The following is a 24,963-nucleotide window of genomic DNA, read 5'->3' as shown; positions in this document are numbered from 1 at the left end:
TTCTTTATCTCTCTGGTTTATTTGACCCATCTTCTATATTTTGCTAAAGTGGATTTGGGTGGGTAGGGTAACAGATGGAGTTGTAGGGTTTGAAGCTGGACTCTCTGGCATCCTCAAATCTTACTGTGCTTTGGGGTCATTCTTACATATGCTGTTAGATGTAGTATTCAGAAACGGATCTCCTGACCATCTAAGAGTGTCAATACGATCTTTCTGAATTTTGAGGCTCTTCAAGAATACCTTTTACTATTAGCAACAAAACTAACCACTAAGGGAAGTTTAAAGCTCTTCCCAGGGCTGTAACAAAGTTCTAGTAAAACAGAACTTTCAGAAACCTAGTAGAGTTCCCATTTCATGCTTTCCTCCTAATTAGTATCAATATACTGTAGCTTTTATTCAAAAAGAGAGGTAATTTTGCAAGGTTTTCCCATAAAATTCTGGAACCAACCTTTCTCTTTGGTAAAAACTGGTGCTTAGTAACATTTCCCTAAGCTCAACTCATGGCTGTAGAGGTGATCAAGGGATTCTCTTGAAAGCAGCTGGACATTGATAGGAAACAGAGGTTGTATTCATTGAAAATTACTTTTAGTGTCTACCTTTTTATAGTTGACCAAAATGCACTGAAGCACTGAAACATAAATGTTACAGCAAAGGCTGACAGAAATCTTCCAGTGCTCTTAAAATAACCGACATGAAGGTGGAAAGGAGTAAGATTATACTCATTATTGTATCTGTAGACCTTTCTGTAACAATAATGGAGGGAGACAGACCTAGATTATTAGTGAAACTGACATATGGAAAACAGTAAATTCCATTCAGAAACTTCAGGTAAGCTTTGGATTCTAAAAGCGTATGATGTTACATAGTAAAAGAAATCAGTCTTTCTCCAGGAAACACTGTCATTGTCAATGTAAATTAAGACTGAACCCAAATAACAACACAGCTCATTCAAACTGCAATTAATTTGGAGATTGGTTACATGTTTGAGGCTACTTCTTACTCCTTTTTTCCTTCTGGAGAACCCTGGCAGCAAATGCTGGAATTGTGCACAGGTTCGAAGGAGACCGGGTAAAATCCTCCATCCGTCTTCCCCAGACGAATCTACTTGCGAGAACCAGCAGATGTAGATATTTAATAGAAATTAATCTCTTTCTGTTATTCAGCCTTCCATTGCTTCATTCTAACACTGGCTACACTGATGTCCTAAGATATGTGGGCAAAATGCTGCTGTAATACAATTTCTTTGCTGCTAGAAATGAAAGCTCTTGAGATAGCTCTTGCTTACATAGCTGCTTCGGGTGATTACATCTTTACACAGATGTTAATTACTCTCCGGAGAAAGCTGCCCAAAGCATCAGGTGAGTAACGTAATCTTACAGTGGATACCAAAGAGTGACTCAGGGCTATTCTGTATGATGGATATTATTTCTCACCCTTGTTGAGATCCGAATTCCTTTCTGATGAACGTAGGGCAAGTGGCAAACCCTTTATAAATGGTAGCCAGCTAATCAGCAAAATGGGTTACTAAAAGTAGATACACACACTAGCTTTTAGCCTACTCCAAAGCTTGGGCCCAGCTTCAGTGAGACCAAAGACACACAGCTTACTAAGCTGGGAAGTCTTGTTAAAATTTCCATCAGCGGTTCTCAGACTTCACTGTGCATTAGACTCCCTCTGGGAGAGTTTTAAAAATATTAATGCCTGGACCTCAGTTCAGTCCAATGTATTCAGGTTTCAGGAGCAGAACCCAGGCGCCAGTATTTTTAAAACTCCTCCAGTGATTCCACCACGCAGCCAAGGCTGAGAATCCCTGCCGTGGCTGCACTGCCTTGCTCGACTCAAGTCTAGAGTTTGGTGACGTCAGCGCTACCATGGCAGGTGGGATGGTCAATCTGAAGGAACAAAACAAGGTACCTCTGAAGGAAACAAAAGCCCTGCAGCCCTGGATAGTGATGGTTGGAAGCAATCATTTCAGAAATAACCACAGAACAAAGGACTCCCTCCAAACAAAATACAAAACTGCAACTCCCAAAGTAAACATGAAAAGAGCTAGAAACAGCAACAGAGCATCCAGCGACTGTCTCATAAAGGAGCAAGCTACATAGATATCTACTCATCATTCTCTCATCAAAAGACAAAACAAAAAGAACAATAACGGAGGAAGAACTGTGACACTCTATTGATTGTAGCTGGTGCAATTAAACCGTTAAAGACTAACCTTGGTGCTTTGTTAATGCCTCAGGACACAGGGAAACTTTAGGTGGTTAAATTCTTTCAGAAGATCATTAGTATTAAAGATTGGGGAAGAAGGTCCTAGGGGAGACTAAATGACACTGGCAGGTCGATTGGAGAGAGTATCTGCCCAGGAGGAAATAAATACTGGGACAACATAGGAAGGAATGTGATGATTTTAATACCAAGCTGAGACCATACTTAAGCAAAATCGCATTCTTTAATGAGCTATCATGTTTTGTGTCACTCTATGTGTAAAAAGAAGCATTTAGCTTTCTTTGTTTTGCCACCAGCCTACTAGCAATCAGGAAAAATATTACATGATTCTTAAGCATCCGTCGGCTTTGTCTTTAGCGCACGCCTAGTGCTGTGAATGGAATAGGAATGGGGAATATTTGTTAAATACAAAAGTGAAGAAAAGCATCAGCCCACATCACATCCTGGCTGAACTCACAGTCTGGATATTTAAAAGGAAATGTATACTGGATACAGGATATTGTCATCTTTAAAAGTAGTATTAGATTAAACGATATGAAATCACCATCCTTACAGATCACAAAAAGGAGTCACATAGCAATTTCATATGGTCCAATATACATGCTTTTTTCCTTTCCTTTGCTCTTTTAAAAAATTTGGGGTGACATAAATGAGCACAGTCTGTTTAGTTTGAAAGCTTTTCTTTCCAGAAGCTGGATGTTATGGATATGAAACTGCTCCTCGAAAAACAAAAGTGGGGTCTCAGTGGAATAGCTGCGTTTCTGGCCGAGCATCCACATCAGTAAGCAATAGGTAAAAAAGCATACAGGACCTAATGTCAAAGGCTTCAGATATTCAAGGATGGCTGATTTGATGCATGCACCTGATTTCATCCAGAATGTGGAAAATGATTATTCTGAAGGGAAAAGGCCAAACTCAAAGAAAATAAAAATACAGGTATTTGAACATTACGGTCCTTCTTTGCAAGATATACTATGCCCAAGATATACTATACAGCTTAGTTGATATTTAAGCACACCTGCTTGTTCTGATAAGAAATATATTTTCCCATGGTTATGTTTTCTTTCACAGATTGGGGTCCAGGATAATTTAGGTCTAACAGTTTCATATGCTGTTTTAGGAAATAGAGAAATCTAATACAGGTTTTATGGCATTAAATATAGAGCTTTCAGAATGGAAGAGTTGTGGGTTGGAGCATGAGGATTTACTAGTGTAAAGTAGCCATCTTGGTACTCATATTAAAAAAAAAAGTCAGAGAACAAACATTTAAGTATGAAGAGGAAGCAAATCGAGAATTATCTCTGTAGTACTTTTAAAACCATGAATTTTGAAGAAAGATTCCTAAAAGCGGTTCTTAAATAAACCAAATAAGGATACACGAAACTATTTGCTTTCTTCTCATGAGCATCCACCTGAATGGGCATTGGGAGTTTCCATAGAGTACTTCACCTGGACCTCAACAGTTCAGCTACTTTGCTTAACGCAACAACATCAGTAAGAAATACATTTTATAGCACGACTCAGTCACACAGTGGAAATACGTAACTGAAACAAAAGTCTCACAAAACAATCCTAATCCTCATTGCATCTGATGTAACTTACATTTTTGATTTTGTTCTATTTTGTTCCATTTAAAATGCTGATCACACCACTAATTTGATTCTACCACCAGTTAGGTCACCATGCCTTATTCAACAAGCACTATTTTAAATTATATTTTAATAGAACCTCACGCCACTGATAAACCAGAAGTCAAAATAGTTTGGAAAATCATCTCAACCTTGACATTTTGTCTTTGGAATGATGGCGGGAGGATACCTTTAAATTATTGCACCTAAAGGACAATATGCTGAGACGCCAGTCATCTTGCCCAGAGTGACACGTAGCTAGCAGAGATCAGACTCAGGTCCCGGCATAACCAAGTTCTGAAACTTGTGAATATTCTACTCCTCCACAGTGACTTCCTGATGACATTTGTTGCTTGTGGCTCTGGGCACAAGCAGGTAAGAAGCTATTCCTTTCCTTTCCCTACAAATGAATCTTCTTGACTACTCAGGTGACTCTGAGTTGAGGATAGGGTAATGGCATGAGTGGGACAATGACCTTGGTGAAGAGCCTGCTCCCCAGTCTACATTCTGAGCTCCCCAAATTCGGTTTCTAGGAAATAATGGCTCTTCACCTAATGACCCTCACGACGCAACGATCAACCTTTTCCTCAAACGGTAATCCACACACAGCCAAATCAACTTGGCATAAACATACTTATCCACAAAACAAGTCAGCCTGATTTTATAAAATCTCTAAAAAGATTCAGTGCTTAGGCACAACTGTCAATTTTATAAACAGCACCCAAATTATGAAACCAAGAAAATCTGTTAACCTTTCTATGAAAGAGTTCATAGAAAGGGCAAGGCTGAATGTTAGAGTTTTTCTAATCACATTTGAAAATCAAAATTATTTCTCTAGAATTTTCTTGGATAAAAACATCAGTGTATGATTTTAAATAAGTGATTAAAAATCTTTTTCACATAAAATGATTCCAAATGACTAACTCTTCTTTAATTACAAATTGAATTTTACTTTTATCTGCGAAGTCCAAGGGAAACAAATTAATTATCTAGTGGTCCACAATTTTTTAATATCAATATTAGTTAACTGCAATTTTTTGGCATTAGCTATAGGCCCAAAAGACATGATACTCTACTATGAATGTTCCAAGAAAAAGAACACACAGGGTTACTAAGGAATAGAAGTGATCTGAGTTAGATATAAAGGAAACATTTCTGTAAGATGTCGTAAGATTCCCTTTTTAGAAAGCCTTGACAAATTTCAAAACTGCCTACAGTTAGGAAAGAACTACATAAATTCTTGGCATTTCTTTTAATCTTCTGTTTTCCCTCAATTATTTTTTAGCTTGATAGTTATTTAAGATACATTCAAATGGAGTAACCAGAGCACTAAAGAGTTAAAATCTCTTCTAATTTTCACATTTTTTTTTCATAATTGTTAGGTAAGAAAAATGCTGTTGTTCTGAATGAAAAAGTAACATAATACAAAGGGCCAAATTCATGAAATTACTGTACCTTAAAAGTAAAACAAAGATTGTCCTAAGACCACTTGAGCTTGCTTTGATTCAATAATTTATTCCTTTACGCGTTTGTCAAAGATGTGCTGTCTGTCCCTTGCTGTTGGTGTTTGCCTTTGATACCAGTGAGGCTGAGCAGCCTGCATCCTTAGATTCCCCTCCAATATTAGTTTGATACAGAAGTTGGATGGATGCTTGAACAGCTAGTACATGTGGCTGTTCCTTTGTATTTTCTTTCTTTATTACATTTTCAGAATCAAAAGCAGATAAGCTCTTACACCAGCCACTGTTATCATCAAGGCGACATACACAAAAGAGATGTGAACAAAATGAAATTTGACATGTCACTGGGAGACAGGCCGTTGTCGGAAAGTACCAGATAATTAAATTTAAGAAGGAACCTAAATTTTGGAGTTCTCACAATGCAGAGTGATATGGCAGACAGAGATAAGAATTTGGACTTAAAAAACTCATGCAGATATCAACTCCCATTGTTTTTCCTATAATAGAGCGAATAGAACAAAGTAAGTGTGTGTCAGGACAGTGTAAGCTGGAGAGCCATGATTTAAATGCCAGTGAGTTGCTAGGATTCGTTTCTGAAATAAAAATAATAATAATAATAATAATAGGAAAAGTTGTGGCAAATATACTTCATCATATTGCTTATTTACTTATCTCCCCAACAGAGATTATGACCTTTTGGAGGACAGAGGCATCTGTCTGTCTTTTATTTGCCGGTGCCACAGCGCTTGGCATATGGGAGATTTTCAGTCAACGAATGAACAGTTAATACCTATTAACCCTTCTCACGGAGGCAGCAGTGACAGGCCCCGCTCACATCACATACACAAGCTCATGTCTGAATACTATCCAATGACCCCTCTACTGAAGATGCACAGACCCAGAAAATTCTTCCCTGGAATTCAGTTTCTTCCATTTTCCTGTAAATTCTCTGAGCTCTCCTCCTAATATTTCTGATTGTCTCGTTACTGATTCTTGAACAGGTCTGCCTATCCCCTCTCTTAGGCTGATTTCATCTCTGTTTCCTACTGATTTCATTCATTTCCCAGCACAGTCCCTGAATCAGGTGTGTTTACATCTGAATTCTTTCTTTTCCCTCAAGAATCTCTCTCTCTGAATCTCATTTATCCTGGGTACTTCCTGTTCCCCTTCCTGTTTTTCTCACCTTGCACACTACCTATGGTCTCCTCCTAGGCTGTGGAACACGCAGACGCATCGATCACATTTTGTTCATCTGAACAATTCTAATATCTACTTCAATTACTGTCACTTAGCAAAGATGCTACAAATCATCCTTGTGAGATTGGCTCCTTCTCCTATCTCTATTCCAATTTGTACCTTTTAGACATGGAAGCCCAGAAGTACAGATACACTTTTTCCCCACAGGAAAAATTTTATTTGCATCTTGGTTCATAGGCAGATGATTAATTTCAAAGTTATAAAAACATAGTATGAAATTGTAGGCCCTTGTGAAGTCATTCCATTTCTAAATAAAGAGGCAGCAGAGCACACAGGTTAAGGGCCTGCAAGTATAAAAATGTATCTGCACATAAAATCATTACAAACATATGAAAAAGCTAACTGATTGGCTCCTCTTGCATTTAGCGGCCCTCCTTACCCCAGCTACTACGTCTAGAAAAACACAGTCAAGTATTTTCATGTATTCTCTATTTTGAAGTAGAAAATATGCACTAAGAAGAAAAGAGTCACTAAAAGAAGGTGGGCAGCTATGTCGTAAGTACAAATACAAGAGTGAGATGGGAGGGATTTCTACGTGCAATTTATTATCCCAATAGGAAAAAAAATTCCAACAAATGTCGTTTAAAAAAATAAAAAGCTTACCACGAATCATAGAATTTAAGCGTTAAATGTATTCTTAAAGATGACACGGACCAGTTGTTTTCAAAGTAACCTCATTTACAGAAGAGCAAATGAATATGAACTGAGCATCTACCTCCTAACACACATGCTGCCACAGGTGCTGGGACCCATGGAGAGGAAAACATGGACCTAACTGAGTGGGGAAGTGGGGTGCGGGGAGTAAACGACATATAGCTCCAAGCAAAAATGCATGCAGTGTTCGGTTAGTGGTAACTTCGATGCCTTAGAAGCAGCTACGTGAGTATGCACTACATATAGAGAGGCTTGGTGCAGGTGTGGCTGCTCCCAGGAACGTGGTCAAGGTACCCGGCTCAAACAAAATGACACTGGAGGCGAGACCTGAATAATAAGGGCTGATTGGCCCTGTAAAGATCAAACGGAGGTGATGTCCAGGCAGCATGGGCGGGGCCACAGCCAAAGCCCGGAGGCACTTCAAAGATCAGACAGTGGAGTCTCCTGAAGGTAAGGTGGCTACTACCCAGGTCTGCTGAATTTAAGCCCACAGTAACCACTTGTAAGATGATGATGTGCTAGGCTCTGTTTTTCCCTAAGCGCACTTGAAAGCATGAAGTTACAGGAAATCATGTGTTGTGTGTGTATATAATTCAGGTGATGAGAAATCACCCCTATTACAGTCAGCTTAAATTTGTTGGGTTACAGTTTTCTCTCACTTCTAGAAGCAGCTGATCCGTAGGTGATACTCTAGACTCGGTAAATACATGATTTTGTTCTTCCAGGGGCCATGTAGAAAAAGGTGTTGTAGAGAGAGGGTGAAAAATACTTTGACTGTACAGTGAATATATTTTTGTTGACATCATTTTGTCCTGAGTTTAAATGCCACCTACAAGCCAGTCTCCTGCAGCAGACATGGGTGGTTACCTTCCCTAGACATCCTAGCTTTTTTATTAATGATGGAACCCCAGCCATACAAAATGACTCACTTAGCAAGTTTCAATAATATAATACCCTTTGCTTTTGCAAGGGATGATGCGGAGATGGGCATTTGATATAGCTCAGGTCAAAAGGCACTGGAGAAGTCTGATGGTAGTTTTCCAGAAAAATTCTGCCCCCTAATCAGAAGTGAGAGCTAACAGAAAAAAATAAAAGCCCTCTGGGGCTGCACACTCTCCTGTCATTTATCCTGCCTTCCCTGTTGCCACATGAGGGCATGACGCTTGGATTGCCAACACTGCAAACCTGGGGGACAGGCCAAAAGACTCTCACAGAACCTGACCCAGCGTTTTTACATCAATGACCTGCTGAATCAACCCCAGGACTCTCTAAACTTTAATACAGAGACGTAATAAAGTGACAAAACAAATGACAGTAATATTTATATTTAAGAAACTTCCGGAAAGGTGTTCTTTAATTTGCTCCTGAGAGCATCTTACTTGATGCAAAACTTACTTTGATATTTCCATCCCAGTCTTTTCTCCTGGGGCCCAGCCTCCCATAGCTAACAGTCTGTTTGTCATCCCTTAGAAGTCCAATGAGAATCTCAAACCCACAATGTAAAAAAATAAAACTTGTTTTCTCCTCCCTTATCTGTTTCTTTTTTGAATCTTCCTCATCACACTGATTGGTTTCACCAAGTTGTGAAAAGTAAAAAGCTAGGATAATTCTTGATTTTCTTCTCACTTGCTCCTCATAACCAATCCATCAACAGGTCAAATAGGTTCTACTTTGAAAATACGTCTCAAGTCTTTTTTACTTCTCCCCATGCTACTGCCACAAGCCTAATCAAAGCTACTCATCCTTTAAGAGCTGACAGCTTCCTGGCCTGCGTTACTGCAGTAATTTCCTACTGGTCTCCCTGTCTGTACTTCTGACACCTAAATAGATCTATAGAAGTGAGGATGCATTTCTTAAATAGTCAGTCCTTCCGTGGTATTTTCCCACTGAACACCCTCCAGTGGTTTCCCTTCACACTGGGTAGAAAACCCAGACTCCTTGCCATTTCCCCCACAGCCCTGCACGACTGGGTTTCCACCTAACTCTTCAACTGCATCTCCAAGCACAACCCTTCTCTCCCTTCACTGGCCTCCTAGTTGGTGTCTTCTTGTTCCTTCCACCTTCTCTTTTCTAGGAGACGTTGTCAAGATTCTCCCCTTCACATCCCATAGGGTTGAACACAACATCACCTTCTCAAAGACGCTGTCTCTGAACAACCTATGTAAATCTCGTTTTAGTACATCCACGTTTCCTCATCAGCACATGTCACTCACACACTTCATGTTATGTGTCCATCTTGTTTGTTGTCTGTTTCCCCAGGAGAATGTAAGCTCCATGAGGGCAGGGGTTTGGCCTATTTTGCTCATTGAGGTATCCCCCAGCACCAGGTATAATGCCTGACACAGTGTACCTGTTCAAGAAACATTTGTTGGATGAATGAATTAATAAGTGACTGATAGAAAGAGGGGCAGTAACAAACCAGATTTCCTACCTAGACTAGCACTCTGAACAGTCAGCGTTGGTTGAATAAATGAATAATTTGTAGTACAAGGCAAAATATCCCCCCACAGCTCAATTACCATTTCCAGCTGGCATGACAGCTTACAGACTGGCTCTTACTGAGGATTTTTGCATCTACATTATGCATCTAGGACAGATAGTGGTCTGCGATTTTCTTTTCTTGTGATGTCTTTCTAGCTTTGGTACTAGGGTTATCTGGGCTCATTGAAGGAGTCAGGAAGTATTCTCTCTGCTTCTGTCTTCTGGAAGAGAGTTAAGAGAATTGGTATAATTTCTTCCTTAAATGTTTGGTGAAATTCACTAAAGAACCACGTGGGCCTGGTTTTTCCTGGCTTTTTAGGATCCATTTTATACGTCCCTAATCAATATCAAACAGTAAGTAGGTGTACAGAGTACTTTAGGTTCTGAAAGTTTTATATCTCATTAAAGAGAGGAAGCAGGGGCAGGTGATGTATCGTCTACAGGTTCTGATAAGGCCCTTGTGTACTTGTCTGGGATAAGGATATAGCCAAATGATACAACAAGAGGTAAGTAAAACAAGGAGCCCATATTCCTTGATCCAGCCTGAAAATTTGTGTTTTCTGTTTTTTTTCAAATTTGTCTGTTTTTATTTTTTAGTATCTTAGAGTCCAATGTTCTATGCATATAGCTATGATGTCCTTTAACCAACATGTGACCTCATGATTCCACCAGCCTCAGAGCCCTCCTTCCATGTGACAGATACATCTTTTTGTCTAGGGGGAAAAAGTGTACTATTTAGAATAAACATATACTTTATGAATGCCTATTTCTCTTGAAGATGGCACAGACTCATTAAAAGAAACATCTCTGGTCAAAGGAAGCAAAGAATGTCATTCTGAGTATCTTAGGGCTGTAGACTTAGTGCTTTTGAAAAATATAAATAAACGTATTCACAAAAGCCAAAGAAAGAAAGAAAGAAAGGAAGATTTCAGGAAGTCTGCCTCCACACTTGCACTGAACATAATAACATAATGCCTTCCCAGTGTTCACTGAAGAACACTTCCTGGTGCATGAACCGACTCTAAAGACAGAAAGAAAAATGTGTTAACACAATATTTTGAACAATGGCAGCATTTCTGAAATCCAAGGGGACCACAGTGAAGGGCAAAATTCATCTGAATATAAATTTCAGTGCACGAGCTTTTTGAAAAAAAGTTTTGTTATTTCATAGTCATGCTTTATGAAATTTTAGCATTTATTCATTCTGCATTGTGGCTTTTTGAAAAAAAGAAATAGCAGAAACATTGAGGCAGTTCTCCGCCTATACTCAGAGGTGGACAATGCTGAAGGTATTTTTGGAAAAAAGAAAGATATGTATCTAATCCTTCATGTGTGTATGGAAAATCACTCATCGCAGCCCAGAATCCTATTACAGCGAGACTTAGACACAAATATATATTCAATTTCATGAAGTAAGTTTCAGCATCCATACCAAACATATGGATGCTTTATATTCCACAGGCTAAAAAATGTAATTTTAGGACGTGAATGGAAAGTCTTTCTTAACGTGGAAGAATAATTCTTCCCATTTTAGAAGAAATCCAAAGTTAATTATATATAAAAAAGAATTATTAGTATTACAAACCTACTAATTTTTACTCTGTAGATAGAATTATTAATTAATAAATATATTTAAATTTTACTTTCTGAACAATAAATAATACACAAAGGCAATTTTTCATCATTAGTGTGTTGGCTGCAACTTTGCAGAAGTTGTAACTGTAAGAAACTATTTATTTCATTTGTTTTAAAAAAGAAGAAAAACTATAAACTTAAAAAAAATGGAGAAAATGCAGTAGGTTTGTACTGTCACATGTTCTAAAGTATCAGAGATCTACAAACTAAATGGTGTATTAGAGATACACAAAAAGAAAGTGGAAAAAATGTTTGATGCAATATAAATTCAACTTTATGATAAACACAAAGATTATTTTTTATAAGGTCACATATAGGCATGTAAATCATCCCCTCTTCACCAGAGACATTTGTTTCAGCACAAAAACATAAGCTGTTCAATTTTTGGTTTGAATGCTCTTGTCTACACAGAAGAAACTAGTGAGAAAATATCCTGTCTGTTTACAACATAATGGAATCAGAGATTAGATAAGCACTGGACATTTGTCCACATGAAAAGCAGGCAAATTTGCATACAATTTTTAAAGTTTTATGTAATTTTTCCTCCCTTTGTGTTCTTTTAAATTTTCTCCCTCCTCCAATGTGCTTTTATAAAGAAAAGAACAAGGATGTGGTAAATAAAAATAGATTAATGTAAATTATCCTAACCACAGAGAATTCTGATTAGATGAATACTTTTGGAAATTATTTCCTTTGCTTATTTCAGTAGCTTCTGTAAAGAGAACATTTGGCATCCAAAATAAACTTGAAGCATGATGACCATAAATCAGTTTTAAAGTCTTATTCAAGGGACTGAATTATAAAACTAAATTATAAAACAGTTTCCTTACATTTATACTCAGAAGTAAAACAGCAGTAGCTAAAACTCCAATATTTTTAGAATTAAAAGTCCTAAAATAACAAAGAATTTGCTATCTGTCTTTGACCTGGAATGCACCCATTTTATGGAGGGGTTTTGAGGGATGGTGAGCAGGACCACTCTAGCTATCCCTGTAGGAGCTCTTTCTTGAATACCATCACAGGGTGATCACTTCTCCTAGTTAACATCAAAACAACCACTAAACCCAAACTATTAAACTGGTTATTCTCTGTACTCTGCTGCCGTGTTGACAGCCACCATTTTGGAAACAGACTTTTTTTTTCCCTGAAAGATATATATTTTTGGGGGGTGGGGTGGGAATTCTCCCATTGCTCATTCAGTGTAATAACAAAGTCATAAAGTAACTTACCACCTAGAAAATTGTGATGTTGGGCTCATACTTCAGAAAACCTTCAGATTTACTACCGTAAACCTTCCAAGTATAGTTTCAAAACCTATCTATCGATACATGAGAATTGGAAAGTAGTATAAAAATGTATTTCTCTATTATAAGGCAGAATTATATAAAATTTTCCACAAAAGATAAATATCTGTCTCTTAACTAAGTTCAAGAACAGATTTCAACACTCTGTTCTATAGAACATCACATGATCTCATCTGCCATTCTTTTCTACAATTTAAACACATTTCTCCCTTTTTGGCCCTCAGTGTCCAACACTTCTTGTAATGGCCTATATTTACTTTAAATCCACATTTGATGCTCTTTTTTTTTTTTTTACCTCATTTTAACATCTTGAAATTTCTTTATTCTATTCTGATAGGTGATGTATCAAATCTTAAGTAATTTGGTTTTGCTTCTCTTTCTAAATTGCTTTTAAATTATGTTTCGATTATGGATCTAAATTAGAACTAAGGTCTCTAATAAAGTGATCATACCCAACATAATTCTTATGTTTGTACTTGAATATCTTAAAATAATGCTGGTGTTAAACAGTAGCATATTGCTAACTCCTCAGCTGTTCTGAACCAAAACTCCACCTAACTTACATATTTGATAGCAAATTTTAATTCACCTTTAGTGTTTCTTTCATAAATGTGTTTTGATACTTTTCTATTAAATCATCCTTTATGTTTCCTAAGCTGTGATCATCTTAATAAATATACACGTTAGCTTCAAGAATTAAATAGAGTAAGGGTGATAGAATGGTTGTATGCCATTGTATTGCTAGCATGTTCTGAGTTTTAATTATTCTGTCCAGGGCACAAGAGAACATCACAGATATATGAAAGGTTATAATTGATTCGTGAATGTTTGAGCTAATTTAAGGGGTAGGTAAGTTATTAATGCAGATTTCTTTGTCTTAGTAGTTTCTGTCTCTATGAGTTCTTAAGGCTTTGTCCTGGGTGAAAATGCACTCTTGTTAAACCACTTACAGTCATTAAGTCTGTTTCCCTGCTAGAATTTTCTATTGCCTTTCCTTCTTGACAGAATCACTTTTCTACATGAAGCAATTGTTAATGATCAGAAGCTGCCTGGCAAGAACTTACTCCAATTAACCCAGCAATCTTTTCTGTATCTCTAGCTCAACTATCCTATATTTGTTAAGTGTATTTGGCACAAAGATGGCTTACAGGTTTAGCCACTAAATTATTTATGTATTTTTCACACTATTACAGAATAATTGAGCAAAATAAGTATTTATATGTCACACATTTAAATGTCTGGAGGTGTATTTTGAAATGTAATAGTCTACATTTAATGATGGTTCAAGAAATATAATGATGATTTTAGGAGAACATAACGATTTTACACTTGAAGTTCCTATTAAGAAGAATGGCAATGTTATCGATTAGATAACTAAAGAAGTGAACAATCAAGACAGTGCATTTTCTATATATTAGGTCACAACTACATATAAAAGGGCACCTCTCTGATGCTATTAAAATCTCAGCCTTTTGACATATAAAGATACATCAGCAATGACTTTGGTCTGCAACATTACTCCAATGATGATAGTCTTTTTAGTTCAGTGAATTCTAGAATAACCAAGTTTTCAAGGTGGAAAACCAGGGTTTTACCAAATTTTGTTACTCAAAATTATTTATGAATGGTGAACTTCAGTCATTTTCTGAAAAAAATGCATTGATTTTGCTCTCATTATTGAAAAACTAGTTTATATAAATATGGAATTTTTGTATTTGCTAGTTATTTTCCTTCAACACTCGAAATTATTTTTTCCATTGTCATCTTGTCTATTGCAGTTGATGAGATATCTATTACTTTTTTCCTTGCTTCTTTATAAGTTGATAGTTCTAATTGATTTTTAAGATCTTTGCACTATCCTTTGAGTTCTGTAGCTTTGTTACATTGTCTATGTTTGAATTTGTTTTATTTATCTGGTTTATGGCTACGAATAATTAACTATATGTTATTTATTTTTAATTGATAATTAGTTTAAAGAAAATTGTTAAGAATTAATGTCCAATTTCTAAAACTTTTTCAGGTTATTGGTTTATCTCTTCTTAAAAAATGTATATATTCTTAGAAATTGCTATATACTCTTTTCTTATCAACTATTTCCTGAATTCTATCCAGTATCTTTAATTAGATAATTTCCCTTCTGATGACCACAATGAATTCTCAGAAGTCTGTTTTTACTGACTAGATACATCCAATCCTTATTGAATTTAAAAGTGGTTAGTCCAGCTTCAGCCATAGTGAAGTTACTTTGCCAGACACACAGAACAACAGAGCAAAAGATTTATTCTAATGTGTCCCAGAATAGGACACTTAATCACTGGAAAATGTAATTAAGAATAACCTCGGGATCAGAAATGATGCCTTTTATAGCCTGGGTTGTGAGGTATTTGATTCCATAATGGCCACAGTGTAGCCCCTTGGCATTACGTAGGCCTAGTTACATGGATTGGACAACTCAGGCAATGTAGCTTTAGCTACCATGCAAATTTACATATTTGCTTGTCTTTTCCATTGAAGCAGGGATAAAAGAGCTAAAATAAGTGGATCAGACTAATTTCAGTGCATGACTGACAACCACGAAAATCAGTGAGATTAAAAAGAGTAGGTTCATTGACTGAAAAAAACTTGGAGGAAAAAAATGTTGAGAAGAATATGATTAGAGTTATTGCATGACCAGTATTTAAGCAGGTCTGAATATTTATGTATTTGTTTCATGCTAACTGCCTGCCTTTCCACTAATGTGAAGTCTCCATGAGAACTGGGACGTGCACACAGGGCTTGGAAGACTGACTGGCACAGGAGGTGCTTAGCTTAGCAAAACCACTGTTGTTTACATAAATATGTGAACCCAGGCTCCATGATGGACAAGGTTTGTTGGGCCAAAATAAAGTAGAGAACACAGATACACTGATTTAAAACCTAAATGTAGGAAACATCAAGCAAGTTTATACGTGAAAATAACTGGTGATACGGGGTTGGTGAAGAAGTTTGGAAGTTTCACATCAAAGGGGTGGGGGAACAAAAGCATTTGGGAAATTGACATGTGGTTAAGTGACGATACCCTTGTTGTCTTATTAAGCCTGGGTTTTCAGAGTAGTTTTTGAAAGCTGTGAAATAGAGATTGAGATATCTCGACACAGGCATTGACCATCCCTGTCCTAAGACTCTCATTTGAACGTTGCCAGTACTCCATCTCATCCTTTACTAGATTGGAAAAGAGAGGTGCTTAGTATTTTAAAACATCTTTTGAAAACTTTCTTTAGTGGAAAGTAAACCTTTTCCCCCAGTGGAATTTCTAGAGTGAAGAGGGATTTCAGGAACTGACATGATGACTTCTGTTGTCCCTCAGCCTCAATAGTAATAAGAGATTCTGGAAATTTTTAGACATTTTATTTTACTAAAAATTAGAACTGATAAAGAATTATGGGCCCCCTTTTCCAGAAGGGCTATCTAACTTCTTCTTATACTGCAGATTAGACCAGGAGTCAGGCTTGATCAAATCAAGAGATGCTAAATACTATGGGTCTTTATTTTGAAATTATCAATTTTTCCTTGGAGGGAGAATTTTTGTCATGAGGATCTATTTGTTTGCTTTTCCACCTCTACCACTTGATCTTTAGGTTAAATAAAAGTAATGGTGACTTTACTTAGAGCTGCTGAGGCTTCCTTGATAACCAAAGAGTAGAGGAGAAATAAGACAGATATACCCTGTTTGGGGCCTCATTCCCTGGGTTATTCCCACCCCTTGTCCTCCATCACAGGCATAGATGCTTCCTGTTTTCTCAAACCACCAAAATAATGAATAGAAAAGAAAGAAAAACAGTAAAATAGAAAATACTAAGTAGAGCAAATTCAATTCAAGTAGAGCAAAATATTCTTTGTGGTCTAATGCCTGGGCTAAAAGTAGCAAATTTAGCCACGTGCCTAGAACACAGTAGGTAGTCAAGAAATAGTTGGCAACTTAAAGAAACACCAGTATGGATAAACGCAGCCAATTGGTAACTTTGGTCCACCTCAACACTTGATGCTGAACTTTTTGAAAGACACAGAGGATAGAATTCCTTAGAAAGTGGGGTCCAGTAAAGCCTCGGGTGGTGGGTTGAGTAATTTACAGACAAAGCTGTTGGTGGAAGACTATGAGAGATCACCAGTTCTCTCTTGACATCATTCACTGATGTTCACTGAATCAGCCTTCATGCTCATTGTCTCTGCTTAAACAAGTCTCTTCATCTGCTTTCTAAATGAATGTAGACTTACAACAGGTATCTGCTCATTTTAAAATAACTGAATGCACCTGTTCCCTGAGTGATGCCCATTAATGAGCATCCTGTCTAATAGCTAGTTTAATCCTGCTTGGCTTCCCATATTTGAGACCACTTTGCCCCTCCAGCATCTCCTTTTCCTCTGCTGAAGAGAGTAACACTTATGTTATAGCTACTTTCTCTGTGTTATAGAAAAACCTCCTACTCTCTCTCAATTTCTCATTTACTTATCAAGCTTGTTTTTCTTTAGTGTTGATATTCAAAGTAAACAAGAATTTTTAAAAAATATTTTCTTTAATTGGTTTACTTTTGAGAATCACACAGTATTGTTTTCTACTATTTTCCATTTCAAAGTTCTCTTTTTTTTTTTAACAAATCATATGATTTGACTATAATTTTGTGGATTAAAAAAAAAATTGAATCCAAGCATCTAACAGCATTTAGAGCATCGTTTCTGTGTGAAACTCTTTTGAGTTCTAAATATTTAACTTATAAATTAAACTTTTGAAATACAACCCAACTGAAATTAGTGCCTGCCTTTGTGTTGTAAATGTGATCTTTAAAACTAGAGGAAAACCAAGAATAATGGTTATTTCTAAAAAGATTCATATGTATTTGGAAAGCAACTTAAATTATTCCAACTATTTCAGGACACATTTATTTTATAAAGTAAGTGCATTTTCCCCTTTTAGGTCCCTGTCTCAGTCGATTCTACTGTGTAGGAAGCAAGAATTAATTTTATGGGTGAAACGTTCTCTGCAGTTTTCCTACTAAACCTAATGTTGCTTTTTGCTCTCATCCAGTGTTAGAGATAATCACAACATTCTGGCTTTTCATGGTTCAGAAGACAGTCCTTTGTCCCTTCTAACTTAAATGTATACTTAAGAGTTTGGCATATTAAATTGACACATTGTGTCTAACTTTTTTTGCACTAAAAATAAAGCTAGGAGGAAATTTCCTCATTAAAATCAGATAACAGAAAATATTCAGTTACAAATAAATGGGGTACCCTTAGCCAAAAGGTTTAACCTAGTTGTACCAAAAAGTTATCTTTTGCAAGTCTGACACCCATAGGAGTTGTCTCAGTGGAAACCGAAACAAAAGTACAGACTGGAATTCTTAAAGAAGTGTTGCTTACTAGACATATCTAATATTGAAAGAATGACTTGTTTAGAAAGCTCTGTGACACTGAAGATTCAAAGGTGGAAGTGATAATTGTACGAATTATGAATTTAATACTTTTTACTATTATAGAGATCATTTATTATTTGGCAACTTTGGGAAACTTTTAAATTAATAGGCATTCATATCCTTGACATCTTTAATATTTAATTTTTAATTTCAAAATATTTAAGACACAGATGAAAGAGAAAACAAATAGTCTAAAATCCTTTCTATGGTCCTAGGAAATAAAAATAGGAAAAAAAAAAGCAAAATCCTAATTTATTTTCTATGCTTTTAGATCAATTATATGTCTATAGTTTTCCAATGTTTCCCTTTCAGCTATTTCCTTGCTCTCATTTGGTAGAGGAGAGATTTTTCAACTTTGAAGTGCACTGGGATGATCTGATGTACGTATTTAAAAGGGGGGTGGTGGTGGTGGTGATTAGGTTCATCTGTTAAGTTATTACTCTGGGTGGAGGTACCAGGAATTGAACCTGGGATTTCATGCATGCTAGGCATGCATTCTACCACTGAACTATACCCTCCCCCTGATGTACATAATTAAAATGCTGGAGCTAGTGCTCCCTCCCAAAGATTCTGATGAAGTAAGTCTGGGGGAAGCCAGGAATAGATATTTTCTTAGGTTGGCTTCAGGCTACATTTTGAGATGTATCTCAAAATGACTACAGAGTAGAAGACGAAACTGTTGCTAAGAGACGTTGAAGTAGAAGAGGACAAAATGGAAATATTTTAAGAACTGTAGGCCAAGAGCCACACTGTCAGCATATCAGCAGTGCCCTTCACTATAAAATGGTTGACATAACCATTAGATTATTAGCAGTGACAATTATTTCCTAGGAAACTCAAGTACGTTTGATTCCAGGTACATGTACTTTCAGAACCACTTCATTGGCTTTCATGATTTATGTAAAGAAATTATAAAAAAAAAATAGGAAAAGAACATGGTTTAGCAGTACAACTGCAGTGCTACACTGTGATATCATATTGCATGAGAGATAGAAGCAACTTCTAGAATTGAAATGGTTCATTCCCTATAGGTAAAGGTCTTGAGATAGAACACAAACCTATTGGACAGATTTATTTAATAAGTGGATGAATTTATAAGAGTGTATAGTCGGTTTATTTCTGTATGATTTTAGTATTGGAGACCTATTGTGGTCAACTTCTCAGGGATAAAGATGCAAACAGCAGAATGAAGTTCATGACAAAGACTCATTCTGTAACATTATTTCTCCTATATACAGTGAGAATCATGTAAACGGCACTTTTTCAGAAATCCAATACTTCAGTAACATGGGACTCCCAGTAACGATTAGTGAGATAATTTAATCACCTCCAATTTACTGCATAGAATTGTGTTTATGCCTAGAGAAAGGGTGTTAGGAATAACTGGGACCGGAGATGCAATTTGATTGGTTAATGAAGAGTCTAAGAATGATAATTGAATTGGATGGAATTCATTAGTTAGGACATTCAAGCAGATACTCGACAACCCTAATTATGTCCCGTAACATATGTATTCGTCACAATGTGATATATGTACTTCATTGTTGAATTAGGCATGTATGAAAGAGTGAGGCGCAGTCCGGCGCAGAGACATCGGCCCGAGACAGATTCCGCCTCCACGCCCAGCCCTCACCCAGTACCCTTGCTAACAGCATCTGTATAGCAGGGCACAAAAGCACAGAGGCAGATGCCACGGCATATTCTTTTAGAATGCAAGGCTGCTCAAGATCATCTATGGATAACGAACCATGACAACTTTGGATTTGATGAAGTACAAAACGCGAGTGGGAGAAAGCAAAACTGTGATGGAAGTGGCCAGTACCCCGCCAACTAAATTAGCACATCAAGAGCATTAATACAAGTAATAATTTCAAAAGATATGACAGATCCTAATACTTCCTTTACTATCATAAAAACCCTAGTTTTGAAGTCAGAGATACAGTCCTGGAATCTTCCGCACAAATGCATTCCCCCCCGCAACCCCTCACCCACGCCGCATCATAAGATATGTAAGGGGACGAGGGGATGATCATCAACAAAACATGTCAACGTTTGTTTTTTTCCCAAATACCTTGATTAGAGAGTCGCAGTCCAATTTCCAGGAACGAAGCAATGGGCAAGTGAATGGTCTTCCCAAATTCAGGCGACTGTCAAGCTCTTACTAGTTCTTGTTTTCCTGTTTTTCCTTGAGAGGGAATAATAGAAAAAAAAAATGCATAAAAAGAGCTGGCCTGCAACTCTACACTCGCCTTTGCTGCTAACTGGGTATACAGACACTTGCTTCTGCGGTCCATTCATTATCCACATCCTGCTCTACTTCATCAATTCCTGGTTGCACTAGGTGCTCCAGGGTAAGAAGCAATAGGTATGAAACATGAGAACATAAAGAAAAATCTAGAAGAATAAATGTTTCAAGAAAGCAACTTTTTCGTATTTCTTCCGACATACCCTGTTCTGTGGCGTTGCTCTCTAGAGGAGTAGCATGTGCCGCCACGGAAGGGCCCCAGTGGAATTCCCACCCGCAGGGAATCATCTCTAAGCAGTTCACACTTTGTTTTGCTAACAAGATGCCTCGTTAGGATACTGGAGTGCTAGCCTTCACTGACAATGTTACCCCCGCCTTTTAGAATTATTGAAAAGCCAACTGAGTCTATTTTGACTTGTGCATCTCTTTGTAAGCAACAGCAGCTGCAGCAGTGCTAATAGAAAGGAAAGGCACTGCTGTTTACCTACGAAGGACATTGAAATACTGCATGTAGGAAAGCATCCGAGTTGTGGAGGAGCATTATCAAATATTTTAATAGCTCCCTTCCTTGCTTGCTTCTTTTGTCTTTTGCTCTTCCCTACTTTCTTTTCTACCTTTTTTTTTTCTGTCCTTCCTTTTAATCTTTCTGTTTATTTTATTTTTAAAATTTTATTTTTTATTGAATTGTAGTTGATTTAGAATGTTAGTTTCAGGTGTACAGCAAAGTGATTCAAATAGACATATACATACATGTACATAGATATGTATTTTCTTTCAGATTATTTTCCCTTACAGCTCATTACAAGAAATTAAATATAGTTCCCTGTGCTATTCAGTAGGGTCTTGTTGTTTATCGCTTTTATATATAGTAATGTGTGCCTGTTATATACCCTTTATTTTGTTTATCTATTCTCTGATGCAGAGCAACCTATCTTATATTTGAGATGTTTAAATAATGACTTTAGAATATGAAATCTCTAAAAAACTAAGTAAAATGGCATAATTCATTTGCAAATGTACAAACACACAGGGGAAAACTGTAAGTTATCAGCTCCAGCTTGTAGCTCCAATTAAGAAGGGAAGCTTTGCAGATTCCAGTGGCTCTGATACTAATCAGACCATTCTGCTCTCTTCCAGTTTGAGTTTCAGTTCTCCAGAGGAAGCTAACATGGCAACACCCTGTTATCTGAGGATTCAAGTTTTCCTACTACAAGATAAATGAACACACAATCCCCTGCAGCTTTCATTATATTCTGAGTAGGATTTTATAGTTCCTCTGCAGTTATTCAGGAGTCCTCTTTGCCAACTAATGGACCAGAATCATTCTGGCATAAATCCACCTCGGAAAATCTTCTGAGGTTTTATGGGTTTGGGAAAACCTTAGCTGTTGGTTTAAAGGAACAGATGCTGCATAAGAGAACTTCATTTTACCTGGCTGAGACAGACAAGGGATGGTGGACTCCAGCTCAGTCTGCTTCCATTATAAGTACTTATTTACAATCTATGATTCATTTAATGAATATTAATTGAGTGTCTGTTGTGGACTTTTTTTTTTTTTTTTTTTTTTGGTTGGTCAGGTCTTGGGGATAAATATGAGAAAAGTTGGAGAGACAGACATGAAAAATTGGAGAGACAGATTAGGAAATAAAAGATTACAACAGATGGAGAAGTGGCACAGTGGAGATTTGAGGAATGGCAGGCACTGAAGATGGATTCTTCCCATCCTCGAGGAGAATTCAAAGTTCTCGCGTGAAAGAAGCAGAAAACATCACCAACCCTGTGTGTTTATATGCACACACAGGAGGTGAGGCGATCAAACAATAAATTTCTGAGCTGTCTTGCTCCCTGGGATTATTTAATGGTTTTCACAATTGTAGCTTCTTTTCAACAACAATTCCAAGCATAAAATGACTTTTCCCACCAGAAAGCGTTAAAAACCTTTCTCCCATGGCTACAGGTCCCAGAAAGTATGTGATTTCTCAGAGCACAGCCCCCAGAGTCATTTTCTAAATGGCGGTGAGAATACATGAGTTGGTAATATACACCCATTTTGGAAGCCAAATAGCAAAGATTAAAAACCATCTGTCATTGGGACTATGAGCCTACAAGCAGGCAGCAGACTTCCAGCAGAGTCTGGGGCAGGAACAGTATGTATCACAGCTTTAGAAAAAAAGATTCAACTAGAATCATTCTGCTCAGTCATGTGGTTTGAAGGACATTACAACCTCCCACCAGGACCACTTTACAATGTGTTACATAAAACTATGCATTGTAAACCTCAGACATGTTGGAAGGAAATTCATTCCTTCTCTCAGCAACAATTTTCTCAATGCTTATTTGTGTCAGGCAGGGTGTGAGACATTGAAAATTCCTCAGCAAAGGAGACAAACAGCTGCCTCTAGTGCCCACCTCACCTCACCTCACTCCACAGAGCTTGCAGGTCATGAAGGAGACAGAGGGTAAGGACACACACAGAGTATGTGTCATACATACTTAACATTGTACTAAGTTCCCAAAAGGACAGGTAAAGATGCTAGGAGAATGAGGCCTGGGGAGTCTCACCCAGAATTGGCTTCCTGGCAGAAATCACATTTAGGAATTAGCTGGATTTAGAGAAAGGGTGGGGTCAAGGGGAATATTCACTGTGGAAAAGTATATGTGTATAGTCCTGAGGCAGAAAGGAGCTTCCTATGTTTAAGGAACAAGGACAACCGAACAAAAGGTCAATGTGGTTGTAATGTCATGAGTATGGAGAAGCAAGATGGGTGTCAGCATTGGAGGCCGGCTTGGGGCGGTCGTTTCTAATGGTTCCAGGTGTGGGAACCATGGGAAACCACTGAAGCATCAAAGCCCTTCAGTTACTCTTTGGATTATAGATTGGGGTGGGGATATTTATCACAATGAGAAAATTTTCTTTTACTTATTCTTGGGAGTGAAATTTATTGTATTCATTTAAACATTAATTTTCTAACTCCCCGATGTTTAAGGTTTACTTGATGAGGTTTGGGGTTACTTGTTCTCTTAACTTCTAAGTTATGCTGCATTTTATTTCCTCGTCCTTATCATTTCTCTACATAGATGCTTTCTTCCTCTCACCATCACCACCTCTTCAAAAACCTGTCAGAGCCAGAGTATTTTTCAGTTTGGTTGACTGATGCCTATCTAGTGCTTCAAACACCATTCGGCAGAAAACAGTAGTAACTCAACAAAGACATCTTGAATGTATGAATCATTTAGAAAACTGTCTGCTGTCTGCAATGCAGCCATCATTTAATGTTATATTTCTCCCTAAGTTACTTTGATGGGAGGTCAACTTTCCTTGGTAAAGTGGAGCATATTAGACTAATAAAATGTGCTCCTGGTGATTAAAAAACAGTATTTATACTTGTAGCTCATGGAAAAGGTGTAAATAAACCAATTTGGGCAAAGCACATGTATAAAAAAATAAAAGATAAGGAAGTTAACTTGAAAGCAAAATACATTTTTTCCTAATGGATTTCTCTTAGACTTTAGGTTCAATAATTTTACAGTAAAATGCAGTCATTTTCCAGCAAATTCTCTTGATATTTTCACAAAACTCTAAATCCTTTAGTTATTATCAATTTAGAGATGGGTACAGATACAGGACTCTCTGTACAATTCATTTGACAGGCGAACTTGGAGGAATGTACCATTAACCAAAGTATATACTTCTAATTTTGTCAGGCCAAGATTATATTTTTATAATACAGAATTCATAAAAGCTCATAGACAAAATAAAATATCTAATAAGCCAGGAATTTTAATAGAATGTTTCCACAGAGTGAGATTTTTAATTAACAATTATTTTCTTCCATTGAACACATGTACTATAAATTTTAACTGGGTTAGATATAAATTGTTTTAAAGACCAAAGAGCTTAAATAATCTAGAGGAATGTATCTAAAGTTTTCCAAAAACAACTGCCAAAGATTATTTGCTTATGATGTCCTTACTTTTTACTTATGTATGTTCATTTTTTATTGTGTAATTTTTAAAAAACTAACTTGAGTACTGCTTTAATATGGAAAACTGACATTACAGTAGTCAGTGTAAGTTTAAAGATTCAGTGAACCTTGATAAAGAAAATGTAAAAGATTAGTTTATAATGCATTACCTCAAGTTTTTCATCTGATGTATAAGTAAATCACAGACAATATGCCAGCAGAATTACCCGAAACATGAAAATTGAAAGAAAAATGACATTTGAATATTCCTTATGCCAAGATGCCCTATAAGATAACTATGTAAGAAGAATTTTGTTTGCAACATGCAAAGGCAAAAAGTAGAGGAGAAAATAAGGCTCTTACTTGCACCATTCAAAAAAATTTTCCCTCTTCAAAAAATAATTTAAGACAAAATGTTTGCAAATGGTATTAGAAACACAGAATGCAAAAGTACTTTAAGAATTACTAGTACTAGTCCTTGGTTTTATTACCTATTGGTAGAGACCGAAGCTCCAAGAAGACAGCAAACCCCCTGAAGTATTATGTGAAATTGTATGCATTCATGTATTTGTGCCTTTTCGCTAGATTCTCTAAAGGGGTCAATGACTGCCCTCCCTTAATAAAATGTTCAGAAATGGAAATTCACTTGCCCAAG

The 24,963-nt window shown here is 36.9% G+C and overlaps 1 protein-coding gene across 4 annotated transcripts in view; it reads right to left on the bottom strand.

The window, feature by feature from the left end:
• SYT1 (synaptotagmin 1) overlaps positions 1-24,963 on the bottom strand; it is a 618,694-nt gene that overhangs the window by 347,205 nt on the left and 246,526 nt on the right. For 2 of the 4 annotated variants that reach the window (XM_064491557.1, XM_064491558.1), the window contains exon 2: positions 20,170-20,283. The exons of the other annotated variants lie outside the window; for them this stretch is intronic. The gene's annotated coding sequence lies outside the window, so the exon portion shown is untranslated. The remainder of the gene's footprint in view (positions 1-20,169; positions 20,284-24,963) is intronic. 4 annotated transcript variants of the gene reach the window in all.

The sequence above is a fragment of the Camelus dromedarius genome, chromosome 11 (genome assembly GCF_036321535.1).
Source record: "Camelus dromedarius isolate mCamDro1 chromosome 11, mCamDro1.pat, whole genome shotgun sequence".
Classification (NCBI taxonomy): Eukaryota; Metazoa; Chordata; class Mammalia; order Artiodactyla; family Camelidae; genus Camelus; species Camelus dromedarius.
This window is presented reverse-complemented; position numbering and strand designations above follow the sequence as displayed.